At 35.1% G+C, this 12,851-nt stretch overlaps 1 protein-coding gene across 2 annotated transcripts in view; it reads right to left on the bottom strand.

The window, feature by feature from the left end:
- Window positions 1–12,335, bottom strand: part of LOC145988427 (cyclic nucleotide-gated channel alpha-3-like) — a 205,920-nt gene extending 193,585 nt beyond the window's left edge. For both annotated transcript variants that reach the window (XM_083123318.1, XM_083123319.1), the window contains exon 1: window positions 12,219–12,335. The gene's annotated coding sequence lies outside the window, so the exon portion shown is untranslated. The remainder of the gene's footprint in view (window positions 1–12,218) is intronic.
- Window positions 12,336–12,851: the final 516 nt, after the last annotated feature.

Below are 12,851 nucleotides of genomic sequence, written 5' to 3'. Positions count from 1 at the left end.
ACAGGTTCATTGTGAAAATTGTAGTAACTACACTTTCTTCAAGAAAATTCCCAAAGTCTTATAGTAGACACACTTTTCTTGCCTTTTTCGCAGAAAATTCATCTACTATATATCATCGAAGTCCAATTCACGAAGAAGTTCATGTTCAATGTTTAGTAAACAAAGATTGGATAAGCGATCCTGTCCCATTGCAGCAGGAAGTCTGTTTTTCATTAATTTTATTTTTGAGAAAGATCTTTCGCTGCAGTTTGTTACCATTAAGACCAAATAAATTCTAAATAGAATTTCGACATTGGGAATGCACTGCTGAATGAACGGGTCCTTACATACAATATTATACATAGACAGTTCCATGGGGATGTCTTCCTGATGGTTTGACATTGCTACTGCTTACTAGGTGTGCAAACTGTATCAGCTCATTCTCTAGCGAGGGTTCCAGATTCTCCTCATAGATGCTCACGAGCTGCAGATGTAATTTGTGATTGAGTTTCCACTGCAAGTTCATTTAGAATACTGAACCTCTTTGCGACAGTTTCATAGGGAAAAATCCTATCTGCGAGTAATGAGGTGATTTGATCAATCACTGGTAGAAAACTTTCCACTCTGAAATGTTCACTAGGCGAGAGGTGGATTTGAAGTTCATTTTGATAGTCAAGAGGATTCAGTCGGACGTTTCTCACCCGCTGACGTGAGTGTTCCTTATTATACTCTTCTGTGCCACTTCTCCTTCTGGCTATCTCCTCATATTCAGAAAACGAGTTCTTTTTTGATTCTACGAACTTCTTTAAATATCTTAAAATGTCAATGGCAGACTAAAGAACTAACCTTGGATCCTGGAGTGTTTTGCTCGTAGCATCAAATCTCTCTAAAATGTCATTCCAGAAGACGGCTAACAATGCGATTTCCAGGAACGACATCTGCCATGAGAGCCCATTTGCTTCACTTCTTACAATACCCTTCTCTTCTCTGTCATTGCCTATTTTGACAAGAGCTTCCTTAAATTTTTCGTAACCTTGGACTATGGCTTTTGTGGCATCTGCTCTACATGCCCACCGAGTCTCACTTAAACTCTTGGGAACATAGTGTTTCCCATCTGCTTGTCTTAACTTATCCACCAATGTTTGATAATGGTGAGGTGATGATGTGAAGAACACATAAAGCCGTTGTACAAAATCAAAGAAATGAACAGCTGCAGGACATGCATTAGCTGCTGCTTTCCATACCCGATTCAAAGAGTGGACACAACATGGTACTAGATTTGGTAGTTTATTTAGCCGAAAGGAAACTATCAACTCATTCCACCATCCATTAGCTTATGTTAGCGCGGTTCACAAAAGCGCTGCTTAAAGTTAGGTGTCCCGTAGTTCACTTATGCACCAAGAGAGAGCGCTAGTATCTCCACAAATTTTTCCCCAAGAAAAACTCACAGTTCTAAAACGATGTTATTAATGAAAGAAAGTTATGTACTTCGTAGGATTATTTATTATCTTAATCGTATCTGAGAATTGATAGTTTGAATAAGTGTGCCTTATTTCCACTCCACATCCAAATCAGTCCATGGTATAAAGTATACTGAGCTTCAGATATCTACAAACAGCTTCACTGAGAGCTGTGCAACAATTGGATCCAGAAGAGTGTAGACATACGACAATATTGAAGTTGCCCATAGGTTAATCTGGCCCTGAGTGTTACTATCAGAGTTGTTTTAGAACATGTATTCTAACATAGTAGATACTGATTATAGCCTATTGTAGCTACCTGCAGGACTGAAAGCAAGCAAAGAAAATGTATTGCTTATTGTTAGTTATTTTCATTAGTATGGATGGAAATATGTTCTAGCCACCTCAATGGCTGAGTACGATATTGCTACCAACACTTTTGAGATATTTTGAGGAATATTGAATTTTGATATCACTTCAGCCAAAAGTAGGTTCCTATGAGTCAACAGTTATGTTATTAAATTGCAAAATTACAATCAACCTCAATAGACATCCCATATTACAGAGATCCACACACAAGTGACATTTCACACTCAGTGGCATGCCTGAGGTTTTTGAAAAGGGGTAGTCAGACCTCATTTTGCCATCTTTTTCTGAATTTGAAATTCTCTTTTTAGGAATACTGGAACAAAGGGGGGCTATGACTCCAACCAACTCCATTTGAGCATGCCACTGTTCACACTACATGTAGGTTCATAAATTAAGTTCTCTATTTTTATGATCCTGAAGTAACAGATAAAAATATTGTAAAGTTTATTAGCCATTCTTTAGTTTTCTAAATATGTTAGTTATTTTTAGTGCTCAAAAAAGTTCCTATGAATCTTGAAAACATAATAAATTTGCTAATATACTTATGTATTCTTGCATGTTGTAATAGACTGACTTATTCTGCACTACCTAAAATTATATTTACTTAAAATCTTTCTGATTCCCTTATGCCACCAAATGAAAAGCTACTGTGCAAGATTTTGCCCTCAAAGGACTATTAGCTTAATTTTTAAGAATATTCACCTCCCAAATCATTCCAAATTTTATACTTGATATCTTACCTGAAAAAGTTCTAGATTTCTCAAAATATTTGTAGTTGTTTGGAATAAAACATTGTTTTTTATATGATCTGAAAGATCTGATAGTAGTTTTTCATTGTAAAGGATTGTGTTTGCATTTTCATATACCCATTGTGTAGCCATGTATTTAAAAACCCTTTGTCGAAGATAAACTGGAACATGTTGTACTTTCATAAAATCAGATATTACATGACCAATTTGCTTGAATTCATACCTGTTGGATGGTTATATACAAAATTAGATATTTTCGTAAGCGATAATAAAGATACATAAAATATATAAACAGGTGAAAACTAAAATTATAGATTTGTTTTACATTTGAAATGTTTGCACTGTTGTGGTGGTATTCTTCCAAGTGAATACATATGCTCACATTCAGGGGAGCCCATCCCCCCCAAGGCCAATGGTGCATCCCCCACAAAATCATGACATACGCCCCCCCCCAAATCATGTCATAATCCCCATAAAGTATTTAATTATGATATCATGTCTACTAAAAGTAACTTTTTCCTTAGCTTTACTGAACACTATACTTGATCTGCCCCTCCTCCCTAAACAGGAGTGCCCATCACTCCAAGACTGTGGATGCATTACCCCATCTCCCCTCAAAATAGTTTGGATGAATATGTAATAATTTATGTTTATTTGAATACAATACCATGTTAAACCATCCATATTTTCTTAATTATTCAGTTTTCGAAATAACTGAAAGCTAGCACATTGATTGGTTAAATAATAAATTAAATTATATAAATATGCATTTAAACAGTGTTTCTGAGTGAAAAATAAGATACATAAAACCCACAATTTGAGCATTTAACACAAATTGTTACACAACTTAAGATAGAAAATTCAACCTGAGCAAAACCAAATATCATGCTGCAGCCGTGTGACCGATTCAGTTGTTTAACAAGACATTACAGAACCCTAGCTAGAAATACCTAAGCTCAGCGTGAGAATACAATATGGTTCCTCCTCCAAAGAACTCGCCCCCTCTGCTTGGGAATAGAAATATATAATCCAAATGATGCATCTGCTTTAAATAAGCAGTATTCCAACACTAAGCATTATATCTCTAACGAATGATGTTACTAATCACTATTGAGAAAATCGTTCATGTCTTGTAATGCATGCAGCTACAGTACAAAACATCACATTGGCCTATCTGATAAGTCTTCAAAATATAATATTCAAACTCTCCCCCCCCCTACAGAAATCCCTTGGCTATCTAAGATTTAACACTTTATCAAGAGCTTCATATCTCCCCCCCCTAAAATTCAATACTCAATTCTCCCACCAAAATTTCTATGACAATTTAGGCTTACTGTTTACATTGAAGAGTGGATATTGCCTCTTCCAAAACAAATAGTTCTCAGTCCCCACACTACAATTTCTGCAACAGTCAACAGTCTAAGACAATAGTAATACAGAAGAATTGGATACCCCTCAATTTAATGCTCAATGCCCCCTAACAAAAATATCCACCATAATCTAAGACTTAACACTGATATCAAGAGTTGACTATTGTCCCCCCAACATTTGATTCTCAATCCCCACCAGAATCAACGTGTCAATTTAAATAAGGCCTAATATGTAATAGTTGGATATTGCCCCCCTCCCAATAATACATATTATCTCTTACAATTCCCTTGGAAGTCTACAAATTGCTACTTATGTAGCAGCAATGGTTATTTGATAATGAAATGCAACTTGTGTCCAACACTATATTGTCCACATCAAATTTCCATTATAGAAATACCCCCCAAAGTAGGGTGGACACAATTTGCATCCACAAACCCACCTGTGGGCACCCCTGCCTCAAAATACTTTCTTTTATTCATGTAATGGATTAAATATGGTGCATTTAATGTGTAATATATAAAAAAAATATATAAATATTGAATTTTATATTATTTGAAGGGAAAAATCCCCCCCAAAATCTCTATGGTGCAGTCTGCACCATAAACCCCGCCCCCTGCCTATGGGCATCCCTGCTCACATTGATTCAGTGGTGTATGTCCACATGGATATTAGCACACAAGTCATTCATGTTTGAATTTCCGTAACATCAGTTGATTCAAAACACTTTATCTTCCAGAAATTCCTTAAAAAAAGAAGTCACATTAATCCAATTCTAGATCTAACAGTAGCCCAAAAGTACTTCATTATGTCACTGTGAGTAACAATTTAACTCTATATGATAGTCGAATGATGTGTTTGAAGATGGAAGAGTGGAAGCATTTCCAATTAACAGTGAAGGCTCATATGCAAAATGAACAACATGTAACTCATGGTACTTTAACATCATGCTGCATAATTCACTATTGCAAATTTAATATGATAAAGTTTTCTACAGAGTCAAGCAGGGTCATAGGTGAAGAGTAGGGAGTGCAGTAAAAAGGGCTACACACACACAACCACAGTATTCAGCATGTCATTTACAGTGAAAGGCAAGTGCATGCATAACAGCAGTGGTATAAGCACTGCTTTACAGCAGCATCAGATCAACCTTACTATACTTATCTTAGGACCAAATAGAGAGTATTTTCACGTAATGTCTTCACTGAAATAAATTTTCAATAGTATGTATATTGTGTCAAAAGCTGATTACAAGTAACACAATGTTCAACGTATTGTAAAAACAATTCCAGGCCTATGCATTTGTTGTTTACAATGTGCTGTATTTGTGAAATAGCTCTCTTATATGCATTTTGATGAAAACAGGGAGTGGCCTGGGGAGGAAAATCCTCCCGGAAATAGAAAAGTTCCCCCCTGAAATTTTCAATAACCTGGAGGATAATTAGAACGATAAGTAACACATTTGGGTACCATTTAACATAGAACATACTTTCAAGGCTTTTTTTGTAATAATAAGCCCTAATTCAGGCCTATCTATAATTAAATGTCAAAATAATGAATACATTTAAATTATTGTCTGTTTTGATAACTGTTTCATTGAAGCTGTTGTAATGTCTAGGCTTCTCTTGTTGTAACAAATTTCAACTTCTTGAAACTATTTTAATGGTTAGTCAGTCCAGTCAACAATTTACTGTGGAATGGTGGTGACCTGCTTGTGCAGTCTTATTGATCTCTATATTTAAGTTAATCATTTAATTACAAATCAGAGGAAAGGGAAATTTTTTAACAACATTAGTATTGTTTTATTAATATTATAATTTGATGCCTAAGATACCCCCCCCCCCACAAGGGGAAAGTTGTTGGATTGTGATGTTAACATAAATGATTAAATATGCATGTACAGATATTACACCAAATAATATTTTTCGAGGATTTGAGAAGGTGAAGCTAAACTTATATGGGCTGAATAAGAACAAAATTTACAATTACCTGGATATTTTACAAAAGAAAACATGGCAAATCGCATTTCATCATCATCTTCTACATCTGTTAGTTCTGGTACTATAGCAACATCAATGTTGTCAAGCACATAACATTATACAATTCAACATAGATAGGAAACAAACATTATTGAACAGTAACTTGAACATTGACATTTAAAGTTTAAAACACATAATAATTATAATTGTACATTTAAAAACGAATATAAGAAAAATTAACTTTTGCTGCAATAGAGAAGTCACAGGATTAATTCCTTTTGATTTTTGATTTGATTTGATTTAGTTTATTTTACTTCGCATTTTGTGGCTCTTGGCTAATTTGCGAAGATGGGGATGAGTGATGAAATGATGAAATTGATGAATGGACATTCACAAACAACCAAGCCCGACCGGGATTCGAACCTGGGACCCTTGGCATCGCAGCGCGATGTGCTAACCACTCGGCCACAGGGTCGGGCATAATTCCTTTTCATATACAACTCTAATTAACCAAAAATAAAAATAGTAATTAAACCCAACACTGCATATGCATGTGTGCTTTTCAGAGTAAGCAGAAGTACTGTAGCGTTGTAAGTGCATCAGAAAGGAAGGAATGGGTGAGGAAGGATTCTTCGTCTCTCACATTGGTTTTTGATTGATTGATTGACTTGCTTTATTGTACTTCGCTTTTGTGCCACTTTGGCTAATTTGCGAGGATGGGGATGACTGATGATAAGATTATATTGATGAATGCACTCTCACTAACATCCATGCCCAGGCTGGGATTTGAACCTGGGACCCTTGACATCATAGCATGATGTGATAACCACTCCACTATGGGAGCCGGCCTCTCACATTGGTGCACCTGATTCATGAGTAACAGTGCAATTTGGCACTGATAGAAGAAACAGGAAGATTGATTGTTTGAGTTGGTGTTTCAAGTTCATTTCATTAATACAAAAATACAGTGAGAATAGAGAAGACAGCGTGGTCAAACAATTCTGTTAAATCATGTCTCCCCAATTACTTTTTATATCACAAACAATGTGACTGGTAAATGCTGTCAGTTATATCTGAAGTTCTGGTCGACACATCATCACATCATATAACTGCCTGATATGTAATAACATACAGTCAGAATTCAAAGAAAGGTGTAATTCAGTAGGAAGTTACAGTTACATGCTGCAAAGGAATCACTGTCTTACATTTACTGAGAAATATAATTTTTTTGTACTGAAACAGTTTGAGCAATTTATGTAAAATATATTGTTATAACCAAGCAAAAACCTATAGTTAAAACACAATCAAATTATTATACATTGGAAAACAATTATTTATAACATATAAGTGAAATTCAAATAAAGAAAATATGTCTTAGACAATCTTCTCTAAGAAGAATCAGTGTTTTTCATTTATTTTTTACTATCAAGAATCTGCATGAGTATAAATTTCTTTATCCAGGTTTTCCACAATTTTGCTCTTAAATTTTCAAAACTCAACATCTGGCTAAATCATGTCCAAATGTAGAATATATATGAAAAACTAAATATGCTGACCAAGGCAGTAATTTATTTTATTATAAAACATAAACTAACGTAACGTTTCAACCTTCTAGCAAGGTCTTCTTCAGACTCTGTATCAAGTACAAAAGTAACCAGATACAACAAGAAGGGTAATATATATACACAAACATTACTCCCTCCAGACTATTTAGAAAGTTGTTAGGAACTTTCTAGCAGATGACTTTCACTTTCCAACTTTACTTTCACCTAAAAGGCTAAACACAATTGCTTCCATATAGAATGTGGTTGGACTTTTTAATCTCACGCTCTTTTCCCTTCATTTTTCTTCCTTCTCCTCTCCTCTTTTTCTCTTGTCCTTTCCACTCTTTCCAACATCTTCTTCCATTCTTTGTTTAACTTCAGTCCCCCATTCCAGTTCATTGTGTCCTCTTCGCCTTTCTTCTCTATTTCCTTGGCTTCCTTCCATTTTCTCACTAGCATTCTCTTCTCCCTTCCTATCTGCTTAGCCTCATCCCACTCTATGTCATGTCCTGTTTCTCTCGTGTGTTTAAATATTGCATTTCTCTCTCTCTTAAGTCGTACATCATCCCTATGTTGCTTCAACCTGTCTTTGAGCCTTTTTTTCGTTTCTCCTATGTACACACTCTGACATTCTTTACATTTTACTTCGTAGATAATCCCTTCTTCTTCCTCTTCTCTGTTTTCCTTTTTCTTGTTAGCATTCCTCGCTATTCCTAAGATGCTTCTCCCTCCCTTCCTGTAAGTTTTAATTCCTGCTTTTCTAAGCACTTTGCATATCTTTTCTGTGGTCTTCCCCATACTCCTTATTCCAAACCTTCTCTCCTCTTTTTCTTTCTCTTCCAATTCTCCCCTGCCCGTTTTCTTACTTCTTCTGTTTATGTCCAGTCTATCCTGCTTCTCATAGCCATTCTTTTCCAGCTGTTTCCATAGGCTATTTATTTTGCCTTCTTTTTCACATTCTTTCATGCATATTTTCTTGATTCTGTCCTCCATATTCTTTATAAAATTTATTTTTGTCACCTCACTTACATCACTTCTTTTGTGGCAGAATACCCCTGCTGCACACTTCTTCTGATGCCAAGCGGTTTCAATTTCTTGTCCTCTTTCCCTTTTCATCAATATATCTAGATAGCTTAACTTGTCTTCTTCTTCTATTTCAAGTTCCAATAATATCCCTCTTTCTTCATCTTGAATTTCTTTGGCAAAAATGTCAAGCTGCCTCTTCGTTCCCTTCCAAATGCCAAAACAGTCGTCCACATATCTGCAAAACAGAACCATTTTGTCACCTCCCTTTTCTATCACTTTCTTTTTGATGAATGATGGAATGGGGGACTGAAGTTAAACAAAGAATGGAAGAAGATGTTGGAAAGAGTGGAAAGGACAAGAGAAAAAGAGGAGAGGAGAAGGAAGAAAAATGAAGGGAAAAGAGCGTGAGATTAAAAAGTCCAACCACATTCTATATGGAAGCAATTGTGTTTAGCCTTTTAGGTGAAAGTAAAGTTGGAAAGTGAAAGTCATCTGCTAGAAAGTTCCTAACAACTTTCTAAATAGTCTGGAGGGAGTAATGTTTGTGTATATATATTACCCTTCTTGTTGTATCTGGTTACTTTTGTACTTGATACAGAGTCTGAAGAAGACCTTGCTAGAAGGTTGAAACGTTACGTTAGTTTATGTTTTATAATAAAATAAATTACTGCCTTGGTCAGCATATTTAGTTTTTCATAATCATGGAAACAAGGCTTAATGGAGTTATAATAGAATATATATGTGTCATTTTATGTAACATTCCTCAAAGCATCCATTTGTGGTATTAAATCACTTATAAGCATGCTTCTTGTGTAGATGAAAGCGGATATCATTTAACTGATCCAAATTCAACATGGAATTTTTTATACATATTAGTGCCATTCCACAACTTTCCAATCCTTTTTAAAGATTATGCCATGATCAAAGTCCTATCAAGATCCAGTTATGAGAAAAAAGTTTTCTTATAGCTTAAGCAACCAATTTATGAATAAATTGCAAAGTCTAATCTTTTAAAAACATTGATAATTGTACAAATATGAAGCCATCACAAATTGCAACATTTGTACTTATCCTTATTCCCTCATGAGATTCTTTTAATGTCCACAGACAACTAGTAGAGTGATTAGTTCCAGAAAGATTTTTAGCATGTGTCATCTTCAATTGTTTCTTTATGATTTGAGTGCTGAATGTTCGTGAAGTGAATGTACATATTTGTACATTTTGCAATGTATATAACAATATGCTTATTTTCCAATTACAATTATCTTTTTTGTATGTTGTTACAAAATACCAAGAATGACATCATGTTATACACTGAATAATCTTAAAGAGTTGACCTTTGTATATAAACCTTGATGCAATAAAAGCAAATGTACAGAATTTCAATAAATTTAATTATAAATCTCAATGTTTCCTCTCTTGCTTCTTTGAAAAAACACATATGTTTGAAGATATTGTTTTTTGATATTATCAGTAAAAAAATAACTGCTATAAATATGAATTCAAAATATTTCACAATTTGATAATTTTGACCTAATATACAAATTGGCTTTTTTAAACATAAGATCAGAACTATTATTATTATTGCACAAATGTGGAACTCTGAACTTAGCCTAACCATTTCAAATCTGAATATGACAATGTATTAACTCTGTTGTCATATAATGCAGAGTAAGACTAATCAGGACTGGACCTACAGTTTAAAGTGGGATCCGAACCACTACGGTGAGTCATATAATTATTCGGACAGATAAGGTTTCTGGATATTTACTGACGTAGTCGTGATATAATACGATGATAAATGTTTAATATTTATTTAACAAATAAAACTCAATATGAGCACACTGTTAATTATCTTCAATTATGTTTAATATAATATATTAGTAAAATATTTTCATTAAACAAAACAAACATTTTTTGTGGGTTAAACAAAATCATTCGGACACATGGAAGGAGAGACAGGAAAAAACGCTTGAAAAGCAACGAACAGAAATGTCAGTATCTGGTAGGCATCCCTTTCATTTTTAACACCTCGGAAAAACGATTTGGCATACTTTCTACCAATTTTCTGGTGTACACTGGCGATATGTTGGCCCATTCATGTTGAAGTCTCTCCTTGAGGTCTGCCTTCGAGGTTATAGGTGTTTTCCTCACTTCTTTTTCCAACTTACACCAGAGGTGCTCAATGATGTTCAAGTCTGGAGACTGCGGTGGAGGATGGAGCACTTTTGGGCAGTTGTACAATAACCATTCTTGTACTACGCGGGAAGTGTGCTTCGGGTCATTATCTTGATAAAACAAAAAGTTACAAAGAATGCCCATCATTTCAGCAATAGTCTTTAGATTTGACTTCAGAATGTCAAGGTAATGGTACCTGTCCATTGTCTGTTCGATGAAAGCCAATTTACCAACGCCTTGGGCCGACATGCAGCCCCAAACCATTACGTGACCACCCCCGTGCTTCACTGTTGCTTGCAAATTTTTCCCTCGGAGCTCCTCATTTGGTTTACGCCACACTGTTACCCTCCCATCTGACTCACAAATATTGAATTTACTCTCGTCAGTGGAAATTACCCGATTCCACCATGTCTGATCCTTTCCTAAGTGTTCCTTTGCGATCACCAGTATTTTTGTCCTGTTTGGTTTACTTACAAATGGCTTTCTCCTGGCTACACGGCCATGATAGTTTGCCCTTCTGAGCACTCTTCGTATAGTTTCAGGATGACTATGCTTTCCACACTCCTCAACTACCTCAGCACACACCATTGGAGCACTCATCTTTGTTTTTTTTAAATTTTCCTCACGATTACTGTCTCTTCTCTGGGGGAAAAAATTCTTGGTCTCCCTGTCTGACCGTGGGACTCGATCCTATCTTTATCTTTAAATCGCTTAATAATATCTGCAACTGTACATTTTTTTCATTTTCAACATTGAGGCTATTGCACGGTAAGTTTTACCCTTAGCGTGGTGCCATATCACTAACTGACGTTGTTCAAATTAACTTTCCTTTCCTCTTCGCTCCATTTCTACATAGAAAATGTTCTTATATCACAACTTTGTTAAACAAAACGCAATCGTAATTGCTACAGAAACCTACAGGAAACCAGAGTTAATATATATGAACAGAGTATCAATCAATTCGTAAATCGAAATTTTCACTGTATCGCAAACTTACGTTAACATTTACTATGTGTCCGAATAATTTTGTGGCACTATTTTTGCAACGGTAAGGATTCATCCGTCGTTATATTGTTGCTGATGTTCGTTTTCTAACTTTTTATTGTCCAGTTTTGTGCTAAACATGACATTTTTTAAACGAAAATCAACTTCAACGCTGTACACAGATTTCATTCCCTTCCCGCTCTTAAACGTTAGAAATTTACTGTGTGTCAGAATAATTATGTGACTCACTGTATGTGCCTCCACCAGGTATAGAACCTGGGACCCCTTGACCCCTTGAGTACAAGGCGACAATGCTACCTTTGCACCATAGGGGAGGCCCAAGAAACAGGAAGTGGTTCTGTGAAAATGAGGGCAGTATTTGTTTTCTCTCAGTGCAAGTGGTCCTTCAACTCCATCTCCGCTGTTTACTGGAGAAGTGCGCAAGCAGAAAGCTCACACCATATGGAGTCACACTAAATGGCCTTCATAAGTGCAAGCAGTTACTCAAGCCTACGCTATTCTAAGTATTATATAAATATAATTTTCTAAAGAAAACATTATAATGAAAATATTCATACATACTCCTGATATCCTTTGAGTTGTTGATTTGATGAAATGTCTGCCATGCAGTATGCAAATAGTGCAGACCCAACAATTATTATAACAATGACACACTTAACATCGGTTTCTGTTGTTGGCTGTATATCTCCAATTCCACATAAGGTGAACAATTCTGATGCAAAGTATACAGACATAATAAATGGTTTCTTGTACCACTTTCCAACCTCAATGTCAAGTTGTAAATTTGATAATGTAGCAAACCAGCCATCAGGTGTACATAACCTAAAATTTTGTTTTTAAATTAATATCAAAAAAGTACAATTTGATATAATTCTAGAAGAAACTATTATCTATAGATTTTATAATGAATGTTTTTCATTACATGGAATTTTGCACATGCTTGTTAATTTTCAAATAAAAGTTACTGTTGCCTGTAAAAAGATTACATATGTTCAGTTGATCAGTCCAATATGTTGAATCTATAATATTTCTATTATTTTTATGAGGCTAGAAAGTAAGAAGCTTGGCTTTGATTACAAGGTTAATATAAGAACTTAAGCATTAACTCTCATGTATACAATATATAGAATTTTTTTTTTTAGCAATTCAGAGTTGCTATATCAACTGACAGGTTTATTACATGGAACTGAGATT

The sequence above is a fragment of the Lepisma saccharinum genome, chromosome 5 (assembly GCF_977018435.1).
Source record: "Lepisma saccharinum chromosome 5, izLepSacc3.1, whole genome shotgun sequence".
NCBI classification, from domain to species: Eukaryota; Metazoa; Arthropoda; class Insecta; order Zygentoma; family Lepismatidae; genus Lepisma; species Lepisma saccharinum.
Note: the sequence above shows the minus strand (reverse complement) of the source record. Positions and strands in the feature narration are given on the sequence as shown.